The sequence below is a fragment of the Juglans regia genome, chromosome 13, assembly GCF_001411555.2.
Source record: "Juglans regia cultivar Chandler chromosome 13, Walnut 2.0, whole genome shotgun sequence".
NCBI classification, from domain to species: Eukaryota; Viridiplantae; Streptophyta; class Magnoliopsida; order Fagales; family Juglandaceae; genus Juglans; species Juglans regia.
In genome coordinates, this window is record NC_049913.1 from 28,052,641 (window position 1) to 28,064,367 (window position 11,727).

Genomic DNA, 11,727 nt, shown 5'->3' on the forward strand with positions numbered 1-11,727 from the left:
ATAGTAGAAGTTTTTTAGTTAAGATATTTTATTGAATTTTGAGAAATAATAGAGAAAAAATATTATAAATTAAAAAATTAATTTTTTAAAATTTAAAAAGGTTGTATTATTATTATTTTTTTTAAGAGTTTGAAAAAGTTGTAATGATTAGATAAAAAAATTTAAAATTAATTTAAAATTAAAAATTATTTATATTTTAATGATATTTAAAAGAAATATTTAAAAATACTTGAAAATAATTGTATTGCTCTAAAACTCTTGAATTCATTGTCCCTTTATTAATATTATTATAAAAAGAAGAGGTATATCAGTTGAATTACCGTCTACAGCTCAATTGATAAGACGACTGTGTTATTGTGTTATTACTTTTTTTTTATTATTGTATGATTGGCTTTTAATTAAAAATCTCGTTTGCACATTACAAGGAGATGATTGGATCTTCTAATTGATGACGGTAGCTAATCTAATCTTGTCCTGTTTCATTCACCCAATCCTTATTTTCTTATCAAATAATGATATAAATAATATGAGACATAATAATTGTAAATTGTGAGATTGAAATTAAATATTAATTGGGCATTTTTCATGTACAACCTGCCCTAGCTAATTGGCTTCTCATTGGCATGCATTAATGATTGATTTCTACCAAAACATATTAAATATTTTTCATCTTTCTTTATTTTTTAAACGACACCGTCCACCAATAATATTATACTAAACATGATTAGTTGCATGCAATGCCAAGGAGGTTGTTTCTCTAACAGCATGCTAGCTAATTAAATTCATATTTCCACTTATTTTATTTTTATATTATATTTTTGCGCTTTGTGTTTTTTCTAGCTAGCAACAATACTACGTGGTGTGGTGTGGTGTGGTAATGGACTGCGACTACTAATATAATCCTAGTACTCATGAGTCTTCTTAGTCTCTTACCTTGTTCCTTGATCAAAATACGATTGCTGTGTTTTACAAAACATAAGTGTTGTCTTCTGCTTACATGGTATGTCACTGAGAGTGGTTTAGATTCAGAGATGAGTTGAGATGGGTTGAGATGGTTTGTGAATAATAGAATAAAAGTTGAATTATTTATTATCTTTTATATAGAAATTTGAAAAAATTGTTTTGAAATTTGAAAAAATTGAATTGTTTATTATATTTTGTGTGAAAATTTGATAAAGTTGTAATGATGAGATGGGTTACGAATACAAACGAGATTTTATAGAACACCTATAAATTTTTGTCCGACTACAAGCTTAGATTTAGAAGACAAACATGTCCTATTTTTTAAATATGCAACATTTTGGGACATTTGGACACAGAGATGAGATAGAAAATTTTCAAAACTTCTTATAATTTTTTTTCGAAATATCATTTAAATACAAAATACTATTTAATTTCAATTTTTTAATTTAATCATTATCTAAACACAAAAATCAATAACTTTTACAAACTTTAAAACAAATCGAAAAAACCAATACAAAATTTTCAAACATCAAAATAAAAATAATATTAAAAAATTATTTTCAAACAATTTTTAACTTTATAATAATTTTATTTAATTTTTTTTCTCTCATTTTTTAAAACCCAATAAAACATCTTAATTCAAACCGATTAATTAATATTCACATAATTCTAAAATACACCAAGTGTCCAAATATGCTCTTACTATTAGCATGTCAATCTTTAAAATAATGTTAGGTAGTATAATAGGACCCACACATTGTAACAATCTTATACCCTGATATTAAGGTATGTTTGGGAATTCATTTGTTTTCAAATATTCTCAAACTATTTCATTTTTATTTACAAATTATTTATTATTATTTACAAATCATCTGAGATATTTTAATATCCAAATAGAGCCAGATTAATTATATTTAGATTTGAATCTCTAAAACCCTAATTTTTACAAATTAGACTACCATTATGATGAGTTAATTACAAACCTTCTCAATTATTAAATGATAACAATCTCTAATATGGGATCTTGAGATGATTTCTTTGATGTTATAATTTCCAAGTGGAGGAGATGGTGGAGCATATCAAATTGAGGAGGAGGCAAGTCCCCATTCAAACCATCTAAAAATTGACCAATTAATTAGTTTGATTTCCATTGTCTACGCGCTCCGGGGCCTACCTCGGAGTAGTAGGTAGTGTCACGAGTCACGACGACTACGTTTTGATGCTGGCGTGGTCAACCATCAGTACCAGACCCTTTAAAACTCTTTAAACCACATGGGAGTTCGAGTCCTACGTACCATTACACGTACATACCTGATACTTGATAGGCAACGTATGTCTTCCACGTAAAACTTCTTATTTTCTATATGGAAAGTGCTATGTATATAATTTTTTAGCATATCAAATAATGTTATGATATGATGGTTAAATATTTAACTAAATTAATATCTGATAGTTTTAGAATTTTTAGATCAATAGTTTAGTCTTTAATAATTAGTATTATAGCAGATATCACATCATGGGTTCAAGTCACAGAGGGAACGACCTATAGGCTGGATTAAAATGTCTTGGTATTATCTATGAGCATATTGTTAAGTCATTGAATACTGATAGATGAATGAAGTCGCTAAAACAGAAAAGACAACTATCGGGTTAGTGTCGATAGAGTTAGCCGCCGTAGATGTTAGATTCGGAAGGGCAGTAGAATGTTATGATCCTGAGGATTAAAGATTTAACCAAATTAATATCCAATAGTCCTATAGCTTTTAAATCAATAGTTGAGTCATTAACAAATATTAACTGACATATAGAAAAATAAATTTTTTATAAATTTTTCTTTAAGTACATTTAAAATTTTCCTTTATATATATAATTATAATTTATTATACACTTATATATTATAGAGATGGGAATATCAAGTATTTAATTATTAAATTTACCCTCCATCCATACTCATACTCTCATACTTGAAACCTCAATTACAGGAACCAATAATAATATTACATTGCAAGGAAATGTGGCCCATACAATTATTCTATGGAGAGAATTCATGTACTGTTTTGTGTAACTTGTTATATTTTTTACGTCTATCTTACGTTATCAGATCACTTTTATATATATATATATATATATATATATATATATATATATATATTTCATCAGATAATATTTTATGTGCATGTGCATTATTTCGATCATTACTAATGGTTAGATCGTATGTTCTTTCTCCAATGAGGGGAAAAGTAATATTGCAATTTCGAGTCTCTATAAGTATTCTCTATTTGAGTGAAAGAAAAACAAAAATTAGAGATATGAATCTAATCATCACGGATATCTACTCATAAAATAATTATATAAAAATAATCTTATAAACTAATATAATTTGATGTAATTTATCAGATTATAAAGTTATATATTTTTTATTATAAAATAAATCTAACGGATAATATGAAACTACTTTAATTTGTGAGATTATTTTTTTATAATTTTTTTTATGATTGTAGCACTGCTCTAAAAAATAACGTAATAAAAAAGAGAAAAATATAAGTGTCTATGAACATTGTACGGCAAATTAGGAAAAAATGATAATTTGAAAAGAGGGAAAGATATACAAATCTCCCTCAAATTAACTACTATAAAATATGCAATTACCATTCAAGCTATCAATTTGGAATCAGCCCCACCAGTTGTGATGTTACTGATGTACCTTTTTTTTCCCTTAAAAAGGGCAAAATTACTCCTAAGGCAGATAAAAAGGCAAATTACCATATTAAATAAAAAGATACTTTTGACAGAAAAGAATTATTTTCTAAAATATTAGTTTTATTCCATTAGTTTTTTATTTTTTTTTCTTTCTATTTGGAAAAACTATTATCTTGTATAATTAATAACTAAAAAAATAATTTTTGAAAATTCGTTCTTTTTTTTTATTTCTTAATTTCTCATGAATTCATTTTTAATTTTTCAAGTTTTTATTATCTATATCAAGGACTGTAATAAATTTTTATCCTAGGTGTGTTCAGCTAGTGAGATGATATGAGATCACTTCATACTACCTTATTACTATTAATTATTATTTATAAATTATTTTTTATTATTTTATTATTTTTTATTACTTATTTTATTAATATTCACAGATTATTTAAGATCACTTCAACACCCAAACGTAACCTAAGAATGTGATAGCTAAGCTGATAATTTAAAAAAAAAAATAGAATACAATTAAAGTTATTGTTCGAGAGGGTTTATGAATATTATTGATTCAAGATATATATGTATGTATATATATATATACATTTGTTTTTTTCTGAAAGGAAACATAGTGAATTTAATTAATAATCATTAAAGGAAAGGCAAAATAACTCTCCTCCATTCTAGTCCCATACTCCTCACTCTCTAAAGCATACTTAGCCAAAACATGTGCTACCACATTTACATCCCTTTTCACATATATCAATAAAAATGTAATTTTCTTTTTGTCAAAGTAATTTTTCCAGCTTCTAGTGTTTTTTGTTTTTTCATTCTCCACCCGCTGGCCTCAAGACAATCATATACGCACCTAGATATACGAAGTTCCTCACTCCCTTACGTAGATTCTCCTGAAAGCAACCTTAATTCTCTGCCCAAAGAGCTCTCTCTCTCTCTCTCTCTCTCTCTCTCTCTCTCTCTCACAAAAGAAGTGTTCGGGGAATCAGTTCCGAAATACTCAGAGACTCATAGCTCCCCCTCCTCAACGATAACCTCCCCAAAATCTCTCTTTCACACATACACACAGGCTCAGGTTCACAAGCATGTCTGTGACTGTGATTCGAAGAGCTCTTTCTTTATCGTCTCTGTGTCTTCCTTCTCACCATCTCAACCCTCACGACCCCATCGACTTCGGCCACGGACACCTTCGTCTTTGGTGGGTGCTCTCCGCTGAAGTACACGCCCGGTTCGCCCTACGAGAACAACGTCAACTCGATCCTCACCGCCCTGGTCAACTCAGCCATGCTTACCGCCTATAACAACTTTACTACTCTCGGCTCCAACCCTCAAGACACAATCTACGGCCTCTTCCAATGCCGCGGAGACCTCCAGGGAAATGACTGCGCCCGCTGCATCGCTCGCTCGGTGAGTCAACTCGGTACCCTTTGCCTCAACTCGTGCGGTGGAGCGTTGCAGCTTGAAGGTTGTTTCGTCAAGTATGATAACACCAGCTTCTTGGGGGTGGAGGACAAGACGGCGGTGGTCAAGAAATGTGGGCCGGCGTTTGGCTACGACTCCGACGCGTTGACCCGGAGAGATGCTGTGCTGGCGTACTTGGGGACCGGCGACGGTGGGCCCTACAATACGTACCGGACGAGTAACTCAGGGAATGTCCAGGGCGTGGCGCAGTGCGTGGGGGACTTGAGTCCGAGCGAGTGCCAGGATTGCCTAGGGAACGCGATCGGACTGCTGAAGACCGAGTGTGGCACCGCGGCGTGGGGCGACATGTTCTTGGCCAAGTGTTACGTGCGCTACCTAGAAGGCGGCGTCCGCTCGCACGCCAGAAAGGGTAAGCGGTTTCGCCACCCTGGTTGGTGGTTTCTCATTTTTGGTTCTTTTTCTGTTCTTTACACTAAAATTATAGTAGATTTTAACGACTTTTTTTGGCCGTAAGACCCTCTTGGCTAACTTTGAATTTATCCTTCACTTCATTTCAAGTGTAAAATCACCACTTGATCTGTGTAATTTCTGATTTTCACATTTATTTTCTCTTTGTTTCTATGTGTGTGTTTATCATCAAGACTGTGGGAGACAGCAATTAAGCTGCTGGCTGTCTTGTGTCAAATTAATGAGTTCTTTTGATCTATTAGTATAATGAGAATGCCCACCTACTCTGCAATCAGCATTCCCCTGCTTTGCTCAGGGAGCAGTTTGAGGAATCTAGGCATGTTCAGATGGCTGAACGATTGTTTCGAATTAATTTATTATTCTTGGAATACTGGCTTTGCTTTTTCCGACGGTGATTCGGGCGTTTGTAGCTTAGAACAATTGACAACTTTGTGTTTCATCGCATAAAAAGCTATTTGATAAAAACTCGAAATCTTATTGCATATCATGATGTTCTTATGAACATTTATTTGTCTAATGCCACGATGGGATGATGAGAATTAGAATGATGAGTAGAATTAGGATGATGAGTAGAATTACTCCTCGACAAGACTAAGTGTCTCTAGTCTCGTTAGTAACTGAGAAAGAATCCGATGCTGTTGGTCCAAATCAATGCGTTTATGTTCTCTATGTTTGAAACTTTTGAGGCAAAGCAAAAGAGAAAGGGAAAAATAAAAAATAAAAAACACAACCAAAACAGAGCCTTTCACTTGAATTGCTGAAAGAATTACAGAAACATCCCAATTCAATGAAAAGCCTGCCCTTAAGTTTAGTTGATTGAAACACAACTTGGTGTCATTGCATCATTTCTTTTAAGCTGAAAATGTTGTATTCAAGGCCAAGGTCAACACTTTCTCAAATTACTGTAATTATGAGTGGCTTTATAATTATAATTGTGATTAATTCTAATTTTTTTGACATTCTTGAATGATGTATAGATCATGATAATGACACTAATGATGAGTTGGACAAGACGCTTGCAATTATAATCGGAGGCATAGCAGTGGTTGCATTGCTCATACTCTTCCTTTCCTTCTTAAGTAGGCTCTCCGAAAAAGGAAAAGGTATATACAAACATTCTCTCCTTCTCTCTTCTTTTCTTTTCTTTTCCTTTCCTTGCCATTGTTCTCTCTCATGTTTGACCATTTTGTTCTTTCTACTACACAAAATCTCTTTTGCAGGAGGGAAGTAAATTACAAACTGGGGAATAGTGTTTCTGGAGCTGAATCCTGTCTATCGACCCTGTTTCCTTTGGTAAATAATTTGGCTTTTAGGTGGTTCTTTTGCCTCTCTTTTCTTCGTTGGTCCCTACCCTTTTTTTTTTTTTCTTTTTCTTCTAAAGAATACCTGTGAGGGTAGATAGAAAAGATGTCAATGGAAAAGTGCACCTTGAAACAAGGGAAAAAGAAAAAGGTTGCAATAAGGAGAAAAGGCTCAAAGATTCCTCGCACTCCCCCAATCCCACTTAACAATGTTAGCAGCTTGCCTGCTAATGTTTATAAACGAACAATTTAGTGAAAAGTGCACCATGATGTTGTAGATGGTGCCTTTGTTGGGTGTGTTATATCAGAGTGCTTTTGCTTTAGTCTCATCCAAAGTTAAAGATCTTTGTTAGATTTCTTGTCAACTCAATGTTCAGCTTGTTTTGTAATTTGTGTTTTTGACTGTTCATTTGTGTTAGCTCATATTAATATATATATATATATATAGATACATTGCTCTTGATTTCTGCTTAATGACAGATAAAGACTACAAAAAGCTTTTTAGGAGTAAAAATGAGTTGGCTCTTTTTCAAGATGTTTTTCACTGATTATCTTTCAACTTGAATAATAATATTCTTGTGCTTGCACTTGACTCCAATTTGGAAGATTTGTGTACTTGGTAGATAGATTTTCTTGCTTTTCAACCAAATCAAAAACTACTTTCTGGGTCCTATCTGCCAAATAGTTCTTATATCTAAGAACAATTTCTTTGAACACATATTATATAGAGATGTTTAATCTACTACGCAAAAATCTTGTTCCTGTATAATTTTACGTTAAATGTCCATAAATTTAAAATAATTTGAAAGGCCATGTTAATAAATATTATGCAATTAAAACTTTAATCATTTGAGACGCTTTCCCTTCTTCTGTATATAACTCTTTTGAAAAATTCTTCTCATCAGTCACTATTCACTAACCCACATCCTATAGAAAAAAAAAAAAAAAAACTGTAAGTATGGGATGTGGGAGTGAATAATGACTGATGAGTAGAACTGCTAACTCTTTTATCTTCTTTTCACTATATATAATTTATAATTGGGTTTTGCATCAATAACCAACTAAAGGAACATTTGTAATGGATTTAACAGTAAATAATTAGGATCATAATCTATTCCATTCCGTGTAGAATCTTCCCTCTCATCCATTATCCATTGTCTTTTGGTTTTGGAATTGGCATCACACACTACTGCTTTAATATATTAACTCTTCTTATCTGAATAATGATTAACAAATTTACTCAGGGTGTCTATCAGGGCCCCTCCCCTGGCATTATCTAAGTGTTATTATATATGAAAACCTCATAGTTTAAACTTTAAATTAAGGAAATGGGCAATAAATAAAACGAAGGAAAGTGACAAGAGGCATGACAAATCGAAAGGGGGCAGGCATGCGTTTGTGTCAAATTCTTCGAGATGGTAAGTTTCAATCATACATAATGTGTCCGTTTACCTTACACTAATTTAATTCAAATATTTAAGACTTTTTAAGAGGGTTAGCTAGGCTTTTGTTGAAGATTCAAGGATTTCAGTCCCATCAACGAGTCGTTTATTCAAATAAGGATAGAAAAGAGATTGAGAAAAAAAAAACAAAAAAACAAAAAAACAAGAAGGAAGAAGAGAGAGACTCGAGCCTCATTTTCACAATTCTTCTCAATTTATATCATATTATTTAATAATTATAATTTTTTTAAATTTTTACATAAAATAAAATAAATAATTCAATTTTTTTAAATCTTAAAATAAGAATAATATTTAAAAAATATTTTATAATAATATTTTATTTAATTTTTAACTTTAATTTCAACTCATCTCATCTTATTTACGAAAACAAACGAATCTTCAAACATCTCAAATAAAAGCATCTCAGTTAGGTCAATCAAATTCTTATACATGTAACATTCGAGACGGTCATGTAGAAAAGTTAAAGAAAGAAAAATATTTTAATTATAAAAAAATTATATAGAAGTAAATTTTGATATGATATAATTAAAAATATTTTATTATAAAATAGATTTAAAGTTATTATATAAAATTATAACTTTATATAATTTTATAATGTTACATGTATAAGTTCCGACTTTTAAGATCACGGAACAATTTCAATTTGAGTATTTAATGGTCACATTTCCCAAAATATGCTTTCAAAGGAAATACCTAACTTTGAACACCTATATCTACCTTGTTATCTTTGACAACTTTACACACACAGTGATATTGCTTTGTTATTCTTCTAAGATATACCAATTGCCTGTTGCCATATGCTTACCCTAATAAATTACAGCGATATTGTCACTATAAATAATCAATTGATCACGGGGTTTGAATTCTAACCTATCTTCCCTACAAATCAAGCTTTTTCAAAATGTCATGTATTTGACTTTGAATATAGGACATAATGTCATTGGCGGTTATAATTTCGACATCCAATTAATTTGACTATTCCTAAAGTCGAATACATAACTTAGTATTATATCTTTCGATATTTATTGAAAGAAAATTTTTTCTTATCAGTTACTATTTATCGTGCATACTTTATATCTTATAAAAAAATACTCTCATACTCTATGAAAAATATCCTCACACTTTATAAAAAATTATAAATATGAAGTATAAAAGTGAATAGTAATTGATGTATAATAAATCCATTATTAGAACGTGGGAAGACATTAGATGTTAATAATAAGAGAAATTATTCTTTCCAGTTTTCATCCCCAAACTACAATGTATTTCTCATTTGCACCCTAAATTGCAAAAAGTTTCAACTTATATCCTAAGTATCAATAGGCTTCACTTTACTCCCTAGCTCTACTCAAGTATGATCATAATTAGGATTGTGTTACGAGATTAGATCTTAATTAAATATGTAAATTAAAAAAATATGGGTACTTTTATATATAGTTCAAATTGATATTCTTATAAATTTTATAATGCAAAGCGAAGAATGGGTTATAGATTATGGGAAAATGTGAAAGTACCCCAAAAGTTTAGACAAATAAATAAAGGAAAGCGTTGGCATGGTATGATTATTGCACTTGTAACCATCTTCAAAATACACGTATTATATAAAGTCTTACCGCTTTTCCATCATTTCTTTTTTTGTCCAAATTCAATGTTATTTTGAAGAGCGAATTAGTAAACAAGAGAGTTGCTTTAGTGCAACATAATGACAACATCCAAAAGGGTAAGAAGGCTTAGCTTTCTATGGCCTTTTTACTCCAAAGAGATATAAAGGAATATTGCACTAAAATATGGCTTTGCATTAATGTAACATGACATCGCAGCCAACAGTGACTTTTTTATCTTCATGATTTTAAAAAAGTACATGCGTCGATACAGGTAGGAAGCTTCCTCTAAGAATTATCTTTTGTGTAAGTTATAAAGAAAGTAAGGCAAAGATGGTGACATGTTAGAGTACAAGACCAAGAAAATAATGTCGGCAAGTTAGTGGGTAGGTTACTTAATTATCTGCATGTTCCTCGCCTTCTGGTTGTTGAAGATATAGCATTTCGGGCAGGTCAATGGATAATTAATTAAATGGTAATTTTGATGACTCCAGGTTTACTACCCTCCTTTGTTTACTACCCTCAGGCAGGTTTGGGGCAGGTTTACTACCCTCGTTTATTTTTATAGATGAGATGAATTGAATTGAGTTGAGTTAAATTGAAATTAAAATAAAAAATTAAATAAAATATCGTTAGAATATATTTTTTTAATATTATTTTTATTTTAAAGTTTGAAAAAGTTGAATTGTTTATTTTATTTTGTGTGGTAATTTAAAAAAATTGTAATAATTATATAAGATGAAATGAATTAAGAAAAATTATGAAAAGAATCGAGTCCAATAAACCTAAGAGGGAACCGTTCCCATCGCTGCAAGATGAAGGAGAAAGGATCTCCTTTTCAATGTTAATACAAAGCTAGAGTTCCATGTCATTGGTTCCTAAGACAGATTTGAGAGGTGAGATGAGAATTTTATATTTTGTTTTGAAGTTTAAAATATTATGTTTTAATATTATTATTATTTTAATATTTAAAAAATATGTATTGAGATTTGAAAAAGTTAAATTATTTATTATATTTTATATACAAATTTAACAAATATGTAATAATAAGATGAGATAAAATGAAATGAGATAAATTTTTTTTATCTTGTATCCCAAACCTGTCCTGCTCTAAGTAAATCCCAAAGGTCCAAACAATATAAGCGTATGTGATGTTTTGCACTTGGGCTGGGTCTAAATAAAGAACCGACGAACCCCGTCAAAACCTACTCTGCTAATTTATGTTGGAATAGAGTAATTATTAGGTTACTAAGGATATAACATTCTCGTCCTATTATATCATCATATGTAATTAAAACTTATTTTGGTTCTTTTGAAGTAATATAACTAAATACTCTGATGATGCCGTATCGTTAAAATTGTCAATATAATCACTAATTTTCAAGCATGCATTTCTCGAGTTTTTATCTGAATTTTAGAATTTAAATTACTAGAAAATAGATAAATCTCTTAGACTTAAATCTTCAGAGATCTAACATCTGGACTAGACCATGTCAATTATGAAAGTGTACTGTAAAGCTATTAACGTTTGTAAATAACTTGTTTTTAAGTCAAATTTATATGTTTTCTATTATAAATAAAATGTGATCTTTTATTATAAAAAAAATTAAAAAAAGAAAAGAAAATAGATAGATATTAATATTTTATTATTAACTTTGCCACTTCTAAGCTTGGAGGATTCAAGAGAAGAGTTATCTTTACCAGTATTTAGATTAGGAAGTACTTGAAGCAAACCAAGAGAATTTAAAACATATTCTCTAAAATTATGGCATTGAAACGGCTCCAATATTCTCGTTGCGTGGAAAG

At 30.6% G+C, this 11,727-nt stretch overlaps 1 pseudogene; it reads left to right on the forward strand.

The window, feature by feature from the left end:
• Positions 1–4,520: 4,520 nt before the first annotated feature.
• Positions 4,521–7,242, forward strand: LOC109003979 (annotated as a pseudogene).
• The last annotated feature ends 4,485 nt before the right edge of the window (positions 7,243–11,727 follow it).